Genomic DNA, 17,918 nt, shown 5'->3' on the forward strand with positions numbered 1-17,918 from the left:
ATACAGTCAGTGGATTGGTTACATATTGATACAGTCAGTGGATTGGTTACATATTGATACAGTCAGTGGATTGGTTACATACACATTGATACAGTCAGTGGATTGGTTACATACATATTGATACAGTCAGTGGATTGGTTACATATTGACACAGTCAGTGGATTGGTTACATATTGATACAGTCAGTGGATTGGTTGCATACATATTGATACAATCAGTGGATTGGTTACATACATATTGATACCGTCAGTGGATTGGTTACATATTGACACAGTCAGTGGATTGGTTACATATTGATACAGTCAGTGGATTGGTTACATATTGATACAGTCAGTGGATTGTTTATATACATATTGATACAGTCAGTAGATTGGTTATATATTGATACAGTCAGTGGATTGGTTACATATTGATACAGTCAGTGGATTGGTTACATATTGACACAGTCAGTGGATTGGTTACATACATAATGATTCAGTCAGTGGATTGGTTACATATTGATACAGTCAGTAGATTGGTTACATATTGATACAGTCAGTAGATTGGTTACATATTGATACAGTCAGTGGATTGGTTACATATTGATACAGTCAGTGGATTGGTTACATATTGATACAGTCAGTGGATTGGTTACATATTGATACAGTCAGTGGAATGGTTACATATTGATACAGTCAGCAGATTGGTTACATACACATTGATACAGTCATTGGATTGGTTACATACATATTGATTGTCAGTGGATTGGTTACATATTGATACAGTCAGTGGATTGGTTACATGTTGATACAGTCAGTGGATTGGTTACATACATATTGATACAGTCAGTGGATTGGCTACATATTGATACAATCAGTGGATTGGTTACATATTGATACAGTCAGTGGATTGGTTACATACATATTGATAGTCAGTGGATTGGTTACATATTGACACAGTCAGTGGATTGGTTACATATTGATACAATCAGTAGATTGATTACATATTGATACAGTCAGTGGATTGGTTACATATTGATACAATCAGTAGATTGGTTACATATTGATACAGTCAGTGGATTGGTTACATACATATTGATACAGTCAGTGGACTGGTTACATATTGATACAGTCAGTGGATTGGTTACATATTGACACAGTAAGTGGATTGGTTACATATTGATACAGTCAGTGGATTAGTTGCATACATATTGATACAGTCAGTGGATTGGTTACATACATATTGATACAGTCAGTGGGTTGGTTATATATTGATACAGTCAGTGGATTGGTTACATACATATTGATACAGTCAGTGGATTGGTTACAAATTGATACAGTCATTGGATTGGTTACATACATATTGATACAGTCAGTGGATTGGTTACATACATATTTATACAGTCAGTGGATTGGTTACAAATTGACACAGTCAGTAGATCGGTTACATACATATTGATACAGTCAGTGGATTGGTTACATATATATTGATACAGTCAGTGGATTGGTTACATATATATTGATACAGTCAGTGGATTGGTTACATATTGATACAGTCCGTGGATTGGTTACATATTGATACAGTCAGTGGATTGGTTACATACATATTGATTCAGTCATTGGATTGGTTACATATTGATACAGTCAGTGGATTGGTTACATACATATTGATACAGTCAGTGGACTGGTTACATATTGATACAGTCAGTGGATTGGTTACATACATATTGATACAGTCAGTGGACTGGTTACATACATATTGATACAGTCAGTGGATTGGTTACATATTGATACAGTCCGTGGATTGGTTACATACATATTGATACAGTCAGTGGATTGGTTACAAATTGATAGTCATTGGATTGGTTACATACATATTGATACAGTCAGTGGATTGGTTACATACATATTTATACAGTCAGTGGATTGGTTACATATTGATATAGTCAGTTGATTGGTTACATATTGATACAGTCAGTGGATTGGTTACATATTGATACAGTCAGTGGATTGGTTACATATTGATACAGTCAGTGGATTGGTTACATATTGATACAGTCAGCAGATTGGTTACATATTGATACAGTCAGTGGATTGGTTACATATTGATACAGTCAGTGGATTGGTTACATATTGATACAGTCAGTGGATTGGTTACATACACATTGATACAGTCAGTGGATTGGTTACATACATATTGATACAGTCAGTGGATTGGTTACATATTGACACAGTCAGTGGATTGGTTACATATTGATACAGTCAGTGGATTGGTTGCATACATATTGATACAATCAGTGGATTGGTTACATACATATTGATACCGTCAGTGGATTGGTTACATATTGACACAGTCAGTGGATTGGTTACATATTGATACAGTCAGTGGATTGGTTACATATTGATACAGTCAGTGGATTGTTTATATACATATTGATACAGTCAGTAGATTGGTTATATATTGATACAGTCAGTGGATTGGTTACATATTGATACAGTCAGTGGATTGGTTACATATTGACACAGTCAGTGGATTGGTTACATACATATTGATTCAGTCAGTGGATTGGTTACATATTGATACAGTCAGTAGATTGGTTACATATTGATACAGTCAGTAGATTGGTTACATATTGATACAGTCAATGGATTGGTTACATATTGATACAGTCAGTGGATTGGTTACATATTGATACAGTCAGTGGATTGGTTACATATTGATACAGTCAGTGGAATGGTTACATATTGATACAGTCAGCAGATTGGTTACATACACATTGATACAGTCATTGGATTGGTTACATACATATTGATTGTCAGTGGATTGGTTACATATTGACACAGTCAGTGGATTGGTTACATATTGATACAGTCAGTAGATTGATTACATATTGATACAGTCAGTGGATTGGCTACATATTGATACAATCAGTGGATTGGTTACATATTGATACAGTCAGTGGATTGGTTACATACATATTGATACAGTCAGTGGATTGGTTACATATTGACACAGTCTTTGGATTGGTTACATATTGATACAGTCAGTGGATTGGTTACATATTGATACAGTCAGTGGATTGGTTACATATTGATACAATCATATTTTACATATTGATACAGTCAGTGGATTGGTTACATACATATTGATACAGTCAGTGGGCTGGTTACATATTGATACAGTCTTTGGATTGGTTACATACATATTGACACAGTCAGTGGATTGGTTACATATTGATACAGTCATTGGATTGGTTGCATACATATTTATACAGTCAGTGGATTGGTTACATATATTGACACAGTCAGTGGGTTGGTTACTACATATTGATACAGTCAGTGGATTGGTTACATACATATTGATACAGTCAGTGGATTGGTTACAAATTGATACAGTCATTGGATTGGTTACATACATATTTATACAGTCAGTGGATTGGTTACAAATTGACACAGTCAGTAGATCGGTTACATACATATTGATACAGTCAGTGGATTGGTTACATATATATTGATACAGTCAGTGGATTGGTTACATATATATTGATACAGTCAGTGGACTGGTTACATATTGATACAGCCAGTAGATTGGTTACATACATATTGATACAGTCAGTGGACTGGTTACATATTGATACAGTCAGTGGATTGGTTACATACATATTGATACAGTCAGTGGACTGGTTACATATTGATACAGTCAGTGGATTGGTTACATATTGATACAGTCAGTGGATTGGTTACATATTGATACAGTCAGTGGATTGGTTACATACATATTGATTCAGTCATTGGATTGGTAACATATTGATACAGTCAGTGGATTGGTTACATACATATTGATACAGTCAGTGGATTGGTTACATATTGATACAGTCAGTGGATTGGTTACATACATATTGATTCAGTCAGTGGATTGGTTACATATTGATGCAGTCAGTAGATTGTTTATATACATATTGATACAGTCAGTAGATTGGTTATATATTGATACAGTCTGTGGATTGGTTACATATTGATACAGTCAGTGGATTGGTTACATATTGACACAGTCAGTGGATTGGTTACATACATATTGATACAGTCAGTGGATTGGTTACAAATTGATACAGTCATTGGATTGGTTACATACATATTGATACAGTCAGTGGATTGGTTACATACATATTTATACAGTCAGTGGATTGGTTACATATTGATACAGTCAGTGGATTGGTTACATACATATTGATACAGTCTGTGGATTGGTTACATATTAATACAGTCAGTGGATTGGTTACAAATTGACACAGTCAGTAGATTGGTTACATACATATTGATACAGTCAGTGGATTGGTTACATACATATTGATTCAGTCATTGAATTGGTTACATATTGATACAGTCAGTGGATTGGTTACATACATATTGATACAGTCAGTGGATTGGTTACATATTGATACAGTCAGTGGATTGGTTACATACATATTGATACAGTCAGTAGATTGGTTACATACATATTGATACAGTCAGTAGATTGGTTACATACATATTTATTCAGTCAGTGGACTGGTTACTTATTGATACAGTCAATAGATTGGTTACATATTGATACAGTCAATAGATTGGTTACATATTGATACAGTCAATAGATTGGTTACATATTGATACAGTCAGTGGATTGGTTACATATTGATACAGTCAATAGATTGGTTACATATTGATACAGTCAGTGGATTGGTTACATATTGATACAGTCAGTGGATTGGTTACATACATATTGATACAGTCAGTGGATTGGTTACATACATATTGATACAGTCAGTGGATTGGTTACATACATATTGATACAGTCAATGGACTGGTTACATACATATTGATACAGTCAGTGGATTGGTTACATATTGATACAGTCAATAGATTGGTTACATATTGATACAGTCAGTGGACTGGTTACATACATATTGATACAGTCAGTGGACTGGTTACATACATATTGATACAGTCAGTGGATTGGTTACATACATATTGATACAGTCAGTGGACTGGTTACATACATATTGATACAGTCAGTGGATTGGTTACATATTGATACAGTCCGTGGATTGGTTACATACATATTGATACAGTCAGTGGATTGGTTACAAATTGATACAGTCATTGGATTGGTTACATACATATTGATACAGTCAGTGGATTGGTTACATACATATTTATACAGTCAGTGGATTTGTTACATATTGATATAGTCAGTGGATTGGTTACATGTTGATACAGTCAGTGGATTGGTTACATATTTATACAGTCAGTGGATTGGTTACAAATTGACACAGTCAGTAGATTGGTTACATACATATTGATACAGTCAGTGGATTGGTTACATACATATTGATACAGTCAGTGGATTGGTTACATATTGATACAGTCAGTGGATTGGTTACATATTGATACAGTCAGCAGATTGGTTACATATTGATAAAGTCAGTGGATTGGTTACATATTGATACAGTCAGCAGATCGGTTACATATTGATACAGTCAGTGGATTGGTTACATACATATTGATACAGTCAGTGGATTGGTTACATATTGATACAGTCAGTAGATTGGTTACATATTGATACAGTCAGTGGATTGGTTACATATTGATACAGTCAGTAGATTGGTTACATATTGATACAGTCAGTGGATTGGTTACATACATATTGATACAGTCAGTGGATTGGTTACATACATATTGATACAGTCAGTGGATTGGTTACATACATATTGATACAGTCAGTGGATTGGTTACATACATACTGATACAGTCAGTGGATTGGTTACATATTGATACAGTCAGTAGATTGGTTACATATTGATACAGTCAGTGGATTGGGTACATATTGATACAGTCAGTGGAGTGGTTACTTTTTGATACAGTCAGTGGATTGGTTACGTATTGATACAGTCAGCAGATTGGTTACATATTGATACAGTCAGTGGATTGGTTACATATTGATACAGTCAGTGGATTGGTTACATACATATTGATTCAGTCATTGAATTGGTTACATATTGATACAGTCAGTGGATTGGTTACATACATATTGATACAGTCAGTGGATTGGTTACATATTGATACAGTCAGTGGATTGGTTACATACATATTGATACAGTCAGTAGATTGGTTACATACATATTGATACAGTCAGTAGATTGGTTACATACATATTTATTCAGTCAGTGGACTGGTTACTTATTGATATAGTCAATAGATTGGTTACATATTGATACACTCAATAGATTGGTTACATATTGATACAGTCAATAGATTGGTTACATATTGATACAGTCAGTGGATTGGTTACATATTGATACAGTCAATAGATTGGTTACATATTGATACAGTCAGTGGATTGGTTACATATTGATACAGTCAGTGGATTGGTTACATACATATTGATACAGTCAGTGGATTGGTTACATACATATTGATACAGTCAGTGGATTGGTTACATACATATTGATACAGTCAATGGACTGGTTACATACATATTGATACAGTCTGTGGATTGATTACATATTGATACAGTCAATAGATTGGTTACATATTGATACAGTCAGTGGACTGGTTACATACATATTGATACAGTCAGTGGACTGGTTACATACATATTGATACAGTCAGTGGACTGGTTACATACATATTGATACAGTCAGTGGATTGGTTACATACATATTGATACAGTCAGTGGACTGGTTACATACATATTGATACAGTCAGTGGATTGGTTACATATTGATACAGTCCGTGGATTGGTTACATACATATTGATACAGTCAGTGGATTGGTTACAAATTGATACAGTCATTGGATTGGTTACATACATATTGATACAGTCAGTGGATTGGTTACATACATATTTATACAGTCAGTGGATTGGTTACATATTGATATAGTCAGTGGATTGGTTACATGTTGATACAATCAGTGGATTGGTTACATATTTATACAGTCAGTGGATTGGTTACAAATTGACACAGTCAGTAGATTGGTTTCATACATATTGATACAGTCAGTGGATTGGTTACATACATATTGATACAGTCAGTGGATTGGTTACATATTGATACAGTCAGTGGATTGGTTACATATTGATACAGTCAGCAGATCGGTTACATATTGATACAGTCAGTGGATTGGTTACATACATATTGATACAGTCAGTGGATTGGTTACATATTGATACAGTCAGTAGATTGGTTACATATTGATACAGTCAGTGGATTGGTTACATATTGATACAGTCAGTAGATTGGTTACATATTGATACAGTCAGTGGATTGGTTACATACATATTGATACAGTCAGTGGATTGGTTACATACATATTGATACAGTCAGTGGATTGGTTACATACATATTGATACAGTCAGTGGATTGGTTACATACATACTGATACAGTCAGTGGATTGGTTACATATTGATACAGTCAGTAGATTGGTTACATATTGATACAGTCAGTGGATTGGGTACATATTGATACAGTCAGTGGAGTGGTTACTTTTTGATACAGTCAGTGGATTGGTTACGTATTGATACAGTCAGCAGATTGGTTACATATTGATACAGTCAGTGGATTGGTTACATATTGATACAGTCAGTGGATTGGTTACATACATATTGATTCAGTCATTGAATTGGTTACATATTGATACAGTCAGTGGATTGGTTACATACATATTGATACAGTCAGTGGATTGGTTACATATTGATACAGTCAGTGGATTGGTTACATACATATTGATACAGTCAGTAGATTGGTTACATACATATTGATACAGTCAGTAGATTGGTTACATACATATTTATTCAGTCAGTGGACTGGTTACTTATTGATATAGTCAATAGATTGGTTACATATTGATACACTCAATAGATTGGTTACATATTGATACAGTCAATAGATTGGTTACATATTGATACAGTCAGTGGATTGGTTACATATTGATACAGTCAATAGATTGGTTACATATTGATACAGTCAGTGGATTGGTTACATATTGATACAGTCAGTGGATTGGTTACATACATATTGATACAGTCAGTGGATTGGTTACATACATATTGATACAGTCAGTGGATTGGTTACATACATATTGATACAGTCAATGGACTGGTTACATACATATTGATACAGTCAGTGGATTGATTACATATTGATACAGTCAATAGATTGGTTACATATTGATACAGTCAGTGGACTGGTTACATACATATTGATACAGTCAGTGGACTGGTTACATACATATTGATACAGTCAGTGGACTGGTTACATACATATTGATACAGTCAGTGGATTGGTTACATACATATTTATACAGTCAGTGGATTGGTTACATACATATTTATACAGTCAGTGGATTGGTTACATATTGATACAATCAGTGGATTGGTTACATATTTATACAGTCAGTGGATTGGTTACATATTGACACAGTCAGTAGATTGGTTTCATACATATTGATACAGTCAGTGGATTGGTTACATACATATTGATACAGTCAGTGGATTGGTTACATATTGATACAGTCAGTGATTTGGTTACATATTGATACTGTCAGTTGATTGGTTACATTAATATTTATACAGTCAGTGGATTGGTTACATATTGATACAGTCAGTGGATTGGTTACATATTGATACAGTCAGTGGATTGGTTACATATTGATACAGTCAGTGGATTGGTTACATATGCTCCTTTTCATTACAGTAATTTGGTTGAGAATCTTCCGTTACATTACAGTAATGTGGTTGAGAATGCTCCTTTACATTACAGTAATGTGGTTGAGAATGCTCCTTTACATTACTTTAATGTGGGTGAGAATGTTACTTTACATTACAGTAAAGTGGTTGAGAATCCTCCTTTGCATTACTGTAATGTGGTTGAGAATGCTCCTTTACATTACAGTAATGTGGTTGAGAATGTTACTTTACATTACAGTTATGTGGTTGAGAATCCTCCTTTACATTTCAGTAATGTGGTTGAGAATCCTCCTTTACATTACAGTAATGTAGTTGAGATCAGCACTGTGCTCCTCAGTATCTCTGGGCTGTAGTTTTTATTAAATAACAATATAATCTGTTCTATATGGTCTGTGATCCGTAGGGAAATGTGTCAAATGATCTGGGGGTCTGGGTGTGAATTCATTTTGGTTTATTTTGGATGGATTCATATTTTTGGTTGTGATTGGGTAAGACAGTTGAACTGTGCTCAATAGTCATTTATATGTTATATTCTGCAACAATCAATGGCTATATATATTAATAATGTAAGAAAAAATCAGAAAATGGATGTTCCAATCCGAGATCGCCCCTGATAGTTGTTTGTTCTTTTCTTTCAGATTCCAGGCCAACCTATGAGCTGTGAGAGGGCGCATCTGAGGGTCAGTTCCACTCGCTGTGTGTACGTACTTGTGTGTGTGTGTGTGTGTGCGCATGCTTGTGTGCGTGTCTAGCTTGTCTGTCCGAAAGGTACCCTTTTCCGAGGGTCATTTTGTGAGAGGTAGAGCTGAGAAGAGGAAAGCAGTGTTTGGATGGAGGAGGTAGCCTGGTCACTGCTCTACTCTGTTACACCTGTTCTACAGGTCTATTCTATAGATCTGTTCTATAGGTCTGTTCTATAGGTATATTCTATAGATCTGTTCTATAGGTCTGTTCTATAGGTATATTCTATAGAGCTGTTCTATAGGTCTGTTCTATAGAGCTGTTCTATAGAGCTGTTCTATAGGTCTGTTCTATAGGTCTGTTCTACAGGTCTATTCTATGGGTCTGTTCTACAGGTCTATTCTATAGAGCTGTTCTATCGGTATATTCTATAGAGCTGTTCTAAAGGTCTGTTCTATAGAGCTGTTCTACAGGTCTGTTCTACAGGTCTATTCTATAGGTCTATTCTATAGAGCTGTTCTATAGGTCTATTCTATAGAGCTGTTCTATAGGTCTGTTCTACAGGTCTATTCTATAGAGCTGTTCTACAGGTCTGTTCTACAGGTCTATTCTATAGAGCTGTTCTATAGGTCTGTTCTACAGGTCTATTCTATAGGTCTATTCTATAGAGCTGTTCTACAGGTCTATTCTATTGAGCTGTTCTACAGGTCTATTCTATAGAGCTGTTCTATAGGTCTGTTCTACAGGTCTGTTCTACAGGTCTATTCTATAGAGCTGTTCTATAGGTCTGTTCTACAGGTCTATTCTATAACCCTATTCTATAGTGCTGTTCTACAGGTCTATTCTATAGAGCTGTTCTACAGGTCTATTCTATAGAGCTGTTCTATAGAGCTGTTCTATAGGTCTGTTCTATAGGTCTGTTCTACAGGTCTATTCTATAGAGCTGTTCTACAGGTCTATTCTATAGAGCTGTTCTACAGGTCTATTCTATAGGTCTGTTCTATAGGTCTATTCTATAGAGCTGTTCTATAGGTCTATTCTATAGAGCTGTTCTATAGCTCTATTCTATAGAGCTGTTCTACAGGTCTATTCTACAGAGCTGTTCTATAGGTCTATTCTATAGAGCTGTTCTATAGAGCTGTTCTATAGGTATGTTCTACAGGTCTATTCTATAGAGCTGTTCTACAGGTCTATTCTATAGAGCTGTTCTATAGGTCTGTTCTACAGGTCTATTCTATAGAGCTGTTCTATAGGTCTGTTCTACAGGTCTATTCTATAGAGCTGTTCTATAGGTCTGTTCTACAGGTCTATTCTATAGAGCTGTTCTATAGGTCTGTTCTACAGGTCTATTCTATAGGTCTGTTCTATAGGTCTGTTTTAAAGGTCTGTTCTACAGGTCTATTCTATAGAGCTGTTCTATAGGTCTGTTCTACAGGTCTATTCTATTGAGCTGTTCTATAGGTCTGTTTTAAAGGTCTGTTCTACAGGTCTATTCTATAGAGCTGTTCTATAGGTCTGTTCTACAGGTCTATTCTATTGAGCTGTTCTATAGGTCTGTTCTGAAGGTCTGTTCTATAGATCTGTTCTATAGGTCTGTTCTACAGGTCTATTCTACAGAGCTGTTCTATAGGTCTATTCTATAGAGCTGTTCTAAAGGTCTGTTCTAAAGGTCTATTCTATAGAGCTGTTCTATAGGTCTGTTCTACAGGTCTATTCTATAGAGCTGTTCTATAGGTCTGTTCTACAGGTCTATTCTATTGAGCTGTTCTATAGGTCTGTTTTAAAGGTCTGTTCTACAGGTCTATTCTATAGAGCTGTTCTATAGGTCTGTTCTACAGGTCTATTCTATTGAGCTGTTCTATAGGTCTGTTCTGAAGGTCTGTTCTATAGATCTGTTCTATAGGTCTGTTCTACAGGTCTATTCTACAGAGCTGTTCTATAGGTCTATTCTATAGAGCTGTTCTAAAGGTCTGTTCTAAAGGTCTATTCTATAGAGCTGTTCTATAGGTCTGTTCTACAGGTCTATTCTATAGAGCTGTTCTATAGGTATATTCTATAGAGCTGTTCTATAGGTCTATTCTATAGAGCTGTTCTAAAGGTCTGTTCTACAGGTCTATTCTATAGAGCTGTTCTATAGGTATATTCTATAGAGCTGTTCTATAGGTCTGTTCTACAGGTCTATTCTATAGAGCTGTTCTACAGGTCTGTTCTACAGGTCTATTCTATAGAGCTGTTCTATAGGTATATTCTATAGAGGTGTTCTATAGGTCTGTTCTACAGGTCTATTCTATAGAGCTGTTCTACAGGTCTATTCTATAGAGCTGTTCTATAGGTCTGTTCTACAGGTCTATTCTATAGAGCTGTTCTATATGTCTGTTCTACAGGTCTATTCTATAGAGCTGTTCTAAAGGTCTGTTATATAGGTCTGTTCTACAGGTCTGTTCTATAGGTCTGTTCTATAGGTCTGTTCTATAGGTCTGTTCTACAGGTCTATTCTATAGAGCTGTTCTATAGGTCTGTTCTACAGGTCTATTCTATAGAGCTGTTCTATAGGTATATTCTATAGAGCTGTTCTATAGGTCTGTTCTACAGGTCTATTCTATAGAGCTGTTCTACAGGTCTGTTCTACAGGTCTATTCTATAGAGCTGTTCTATAGGTCTGTTATACAGGTCTATTCTATAGAGCTGTTCTATAGGTATATTCTATAGAGGTGTTCTATAGGTCTGTTCTACAGGTCTATTCTATAGAGCTGTTCTACAGGTCTGTTCTACAGGTCTATTCTATAGAGCTGTTCTATAGGTCTGTTCTACAGGTCTATTCTATAGAGCTGTTCTAAAGGTCTGTTCTATAGGTCTGTTCTACAGGTCTGTTCTATAGGTCTGTTCTATAGGTCTGTTCTATAGGTCTGTTCTACAGGTCTATTCTATAGAGCTGTTCTACAGGTCTGTTCTACAGGTCTATTCTATAGAGCTGTTCTAAAGGTCTGTTCTATAGAGCTGTTCTATAGGTCTATTCTATAGAGCTGTTCTATAGGTCTGTTCTACAGGTCTATTCTATAGAGCTGTTCTATAGGTCTGTTCTGAAGGTCTGTTCTATAGGTCTGTTCTACAGGTCTATTCTATTGAGCTGTTCTATAGGTCTGTTCTGAAGGTCTGTTCTACAGGCCTGTTCTATAGAGCTGTTCTATAGGTCTGTCTATAGGTCTGTTCTGAATGTCTGTTCTATAGGTCTGTTCTATAGGTCTGTTCTATAGGTCTGTTCTACAGGCCTGTTCTGTAGAGCTGTTCTATAGGTCTGTTCTGAAGGTCTGTTCTACAGGTCTATTCTATAGAGCTGTTCTATAGGTCTGTTCTACAGGCCTGTTCTATAGGTCTGTTCTATAGGTCTGTTCTATAGGTCTGTTCTACAGGTCTGTTCTATAGGTCTGTTCTATAGGTCTGTTCTACAGGCCTGTTCTATAGGTCTGTTCTATAGGTCTGTTCTACAGGTCTGTTCTATAGGTCTGTTCTATAGGTCTGTTCTATAGGTCTGTTCTACAGGCCTGTTCTATAGGTCTGTTCTATAGGCCTGTTCTATAGGTCTGTTCTATCGGTCTGTTCTACAGGCCTGTTCTATAGGTCTGTTCTACAGGTCTGTTCTATAGATCTGTTCTATAGGTCTGTTCTATAGGTCTGTTCTATTGGTCTATTCTATAGGTCTGTTCTATAGGTCTGTTCTAAAAGTCTGTTCTATAGATTTGTTCTATTGGTCCATTCTATAGGTCAGTTCTGTAGGTCTGTTCTATACATCTGTTCTGTAGGTCAGTTCTGTAAGTCTGTTCTATAGGTCTGCTGGCTATCTGTCACGTCCTGACCAGCAGATGGAGCTAGTGTTTTATTTTTGTCAGGACGTGGCATGTTTGTGTTTGTTAAATGTTGGGTTGATGATTGGGACTTCCAATTGAAGGCAGGTGTGTATAGTTGCCTTTGATTGGAAGTCCTATATAGGTGTGTGTGTTTGTCTTTGGGTTTGTGGGGAATTGTTCTGTGTTGAGCCTATGCTTTGCCAGACTGTTTGTTGGTTGTTCGTTCATGCTCATGGTTTGTTATTTTGGCGTTCATTTTGATAGTGAATAAAAGTCAAGATGAGCCTGCACATACCTGCTGCGTTTTGGTCCTCTTCTCTCCAGTACGACATTTTTAAGGATGAGTACAACTATTTTTATGACAGAATTCCCCACCAACAAAGGACCAAGCAGCGGAAGAAGGCTGGCGAGGTAAGGGAGACCGAGAGGCACCCCCAATAATTTTTTAGGGGGTGGCACAAGGGCTGTTTGACGGGGCAAGAGCTGCCCGCCAGTCAACAGTCGCCATCAGAGCTGCCCGCCAGTCAACAGTCGTCATCAGAGTTGCCCGCCAGTCAACAGTCGTCGTCAGAGCTGCCCGCCAGTCAACAGTCGTCGTCAGAGCTGCCCGCCAGTCAACAGTCGTCGTCAGAGCTGCCCGCCAGTCAACAGTCGTCAGAGCTGCCCGCCAGTCAACAGTCATCAGAGCTGCCCGCCAGTCAACAGTCGCCAGAGAGGTCAGACTGCGCTGAACTGCCGTAGTGGCCAGACTGCGCTGAACTGCCGGAGTGGCCAGACTGCGCTGAACTGCCGGAGTGGCCAGACTGCGCTGAACTGCCGGAGTGGCCAGACTGCGCTGAACTGCCTGAGTGGCCAGACTGCGCTGAACTGCCGGAGTGGCCAGACTGCGCTGAACTGCCGGAGTGGCCAGACTGCCCTGACCTGCCGGAGTGGCCAGACTGCCCTGACCTGCCGGAGTGGCCAGACTGCCCTGACCTGCCGGAGTGGCCAGACTGCCCTGACCTGCCAGAGTGGCCAGACTGCCCTGACCTGCCGGAGTGGCCAGACATGCCCTGACCTGCCAGAGTGGCCAGACTGCCCTGACCTGCCGGAGTGGCCAGACTGCCCTGACCTGCCCCAGCTGCCAGACTGCCCTGACCGTCCCGAGTTGCCAGACTGCCCCGACCGTCCCGAGTTGCCAGACTGTCCCGAGTTGCCAGACTGCCCCGACTGTCCCGAGTTGCCAGACTGCCCCGACTGTCCCGAGTTGCCAGACTGCCCCGACTGTCCCCAGCTGCCAGACTGCCCCGACTGTCCCGAGTTGCCAGATTGCCCCGAGTTGCCAGACTGCCCCGACTGTCCCGAGTTGCCATACTGCCCCGACAGCCTGGAACGGCCTGCACCTGAGCCACCTCCAGGATAGGTGGGTTGGGGAGGGAGGGTGTAGCACAGTGCCGTCGTTGACGGCAGCCACCCTCCCTTCCCTCCCTTTAGGTTTAGGGGTTATTGTTTGTTGGGGTATTGGGGATTTTCTTGTTTTTCTTTTTTAGGTGCATTCCGGGGTCTGCACCTTGAGGGGGGGTACTGTCACGTCCTGACCAGCAGATGGAGCTAGTGTTTTAGTTTTGGTCAGGACGTGGCATGTTTGTGTTTGTTAAATGTTGGGTTGATGATTGGGACTTCCAATTGAAGGCAGGTGTGTATAGTTGCCTTTGATTGGAAGTCCTATATAGGTGTGTGTGTTTGTCTTTGGGGTTGTGGGGAATTGTTCTGTGTTGAGCCTATGCTTTGCCAGACTGTTTGTTGGTTGTTCGTTCATTCTCATGGTTTGTTATTTTGGCATTCATTTTGATAGTGAATAAAAGTCAAGATGAGCCTGCACATACCTGCTGCGTTTTGGTCCTCTTCTCTCCAGTACGACATTTTTAAGGATGAGTACAACTATTTTTATGACACTATCACAATGCTTCAGATGAAAATAGATTATATGTCTATATATAAATGTATTCTATGACTACAGTTGAAGTTGGAAGTTTACATACACCTTAGCAAATACATTTAAACTCAGTTTTTCACAATTCCTGAAATGTAATCCTTGTCAAAATGTCCTTTTTTAGGTCAGTTAGGATCACCACTTGGATAATTATATCCACATAATTTTCTTGCCTCATGATGCTATCTATTTTGTGAAGTGCACCAGTCCCTCCTGCAGCAAAGCACCCCCACAACATGATGCTGCCACCCCCGTGCTTCACGGTTGGGATGGTGTTCTTCATTTCAAGACATCAGTCAGGAAGTTAAAGCTTGGTCGCAAATGGGTCTTCAAAATGGACAATGACCCCAAGCATACTTCCAAAGTTGTGGCAAAATGGCTTAAGGACAACAAAGTAAAGGTATTGGAGTGGCCATCACAAAGCACTGACCTCAATCCTATAGAAAATTTGTGGGCAGAAATTAAAAAGTGTGTGTGAGCAAGGAGGCCTACAAACCTGACTCAGTTACACCAGCTCTGTCAGGAGGGTATGGGCCAAAATTCACCCAACTTACTGTTGGAAGCTTGTGGAAGGCTACCCGAAACGTTTGACCCAAGTTAAACTATTTAAAGGCAATGCTACCAAATACTAATTGCGTGACCCATTGGGAATGTGATGAAAGAAATAAAAGCTGAAATAAATCATTCTCTAAACTATTATTCTGACATTTCACATTTTTACAATAAACTGGTGATCCTAACTGACCTAAGACAGGGAATTTTACTAGGATTAAATGTCAAGAATTGTGAAAAACTGAGCTTTGGCTAAAGTGTATGTAAACTTCCGACTTTAACTGTATCAAGAGATTATATAACTATATATAAATAGATTCTATGACTATATATAAATAGATTATATAACTATATATAAATAGATTATATAACTATATATAAAGAGATTCTATAACTATATATAAATAGATTAATTAACTATATATAAATAGATCCTATAACTATATATAAATAGATTATATAACTATACATAAATACATTCTATGACTATATATAAATAGATTATATAACTATATATATACATAGATTCTATGACTATATATAAATAGATTATATAACTATATATAAATAGATTATATAACTATATATAAAGAGATTCTATAACTATATATAAATAGATTAATGAACTATATATAAATAGATCCTATAACTATATATAAATAGATTATATAACTATACATAAATACATTCTATGACTATATATAAATAGATTATATAACTATATATATACATAGATTCTATGACTATATATAAATAGATTATATAACTATATATAAATAGATTATATAACTATATATACATAGATTAATTAACTATATATAAATAGATTAATTAACTATATATAAATAGATTAAATGGCTATATTTAAATGGTTTCTATGACTATATATAAATAGATTATATGACTATATATAAATCAATTCTATGACTATATATAAATACATTCTATGACTATATATAAATATATTAATTAACGATATATAAATAGATTATATGACTATATATAAATAGATGAATTAACTATATATAAATAGATTATATGACTATATATAAATAGATGAATTAACTATATATAAATAGATTATATAACTATATATAAATATATTAATTAACTATATATAAATAGATTATCTGACTATATATAAATAGATGCATTAACTATATATAAATAAATTATATAACTATTTATAAATAGGTTCTATAACTATATATAAATAGATTATATGTCTATATATAAATAGATTAATTAACTATATATAAATAGATTATATAACTATATATAAATAGATTATATGGCTATATATAAATAGATTATATAAATATATATAAATAGATTATATTACTATTTATAAATAGATTAATTAGCTATATATAAATAGATTATATGACTATATATAAATATATTATATGACTATATAAATATATTCTATGACTATATATACATAGATTATATGACTATATATACATAGATTATATAACTATATATAAATAGATTATATGACTATATATAAATAGATTATATGACTATATATACATACATTATATAACCATATATAAATAGATTATATGACTATATATAAATACATTCTATGACGATATATAAATAGATTATATGACTATATATAAATAGATTATATGACTATATTTAAATAAATTATATAACTATATATAAATACATTATATGACTATATAAATAGATTCTATGACTATATATAAATATATTCTATGACTACATATAAATAGATTCTTTGACTATATATAAATGAATTATTTGACTATATATAAATAGATGATATGACTATGTATAAATAGATTATATAACTATATATAAATAGATCCTATAACTATATATAAATAGATTCTATAACTATATATAAATAGATTCTTTGACTATATATAAATAGATTATATGACTATATATAAATAGATTCAATAACTAGTCATAAAATAATCATCAGTCAGGAACTGTACTCTGTAATGGAGGCCTTCAGGAGCCTGTCAGGAACTGTACTCTGTAATGGAGGCCTTCAGGAGCCTGTCAGGAACTGTACTCTGTAATGGAGGCCTTCAGGAGCCTGTCAGGAACTGTACTCTGTAATGCAGGCCTTCAAGAGCCTGTCAGGAACTGTACTCTGTAACGGAGGCCTTCAAGAGCCTGTCAGGAA

At 36.1% G+C, this 17,918-nt stretch overlaps 1 pseudogene; it reads left to right on the plus strand.

Annotated features, from left to right (window-relative positions):
* Positions 1-17,918, plus strand: part of LOC106594842 (RNA binding protein fox-1 homolog 1-like) — a 695,930-nt pseudogene that overhangs the window by 297,436 nt on the left and 380,576 nt on the right.

Source organism: Salmo salar, chromosome ssa06 (genome assembly GCF_905237065.1).
Source record: "Salmo salar chromosome ssa06, Ssal_v3.1, whole genome shotgun sequence".
In the NCBI taxonomy this organism is placed as follows: domain Eukaryota; kingdom Metazoa; phylum Chordata; class Actinopteri; order Salmoniformes; family Salmonidae; genus Salmo; species Salmo salar.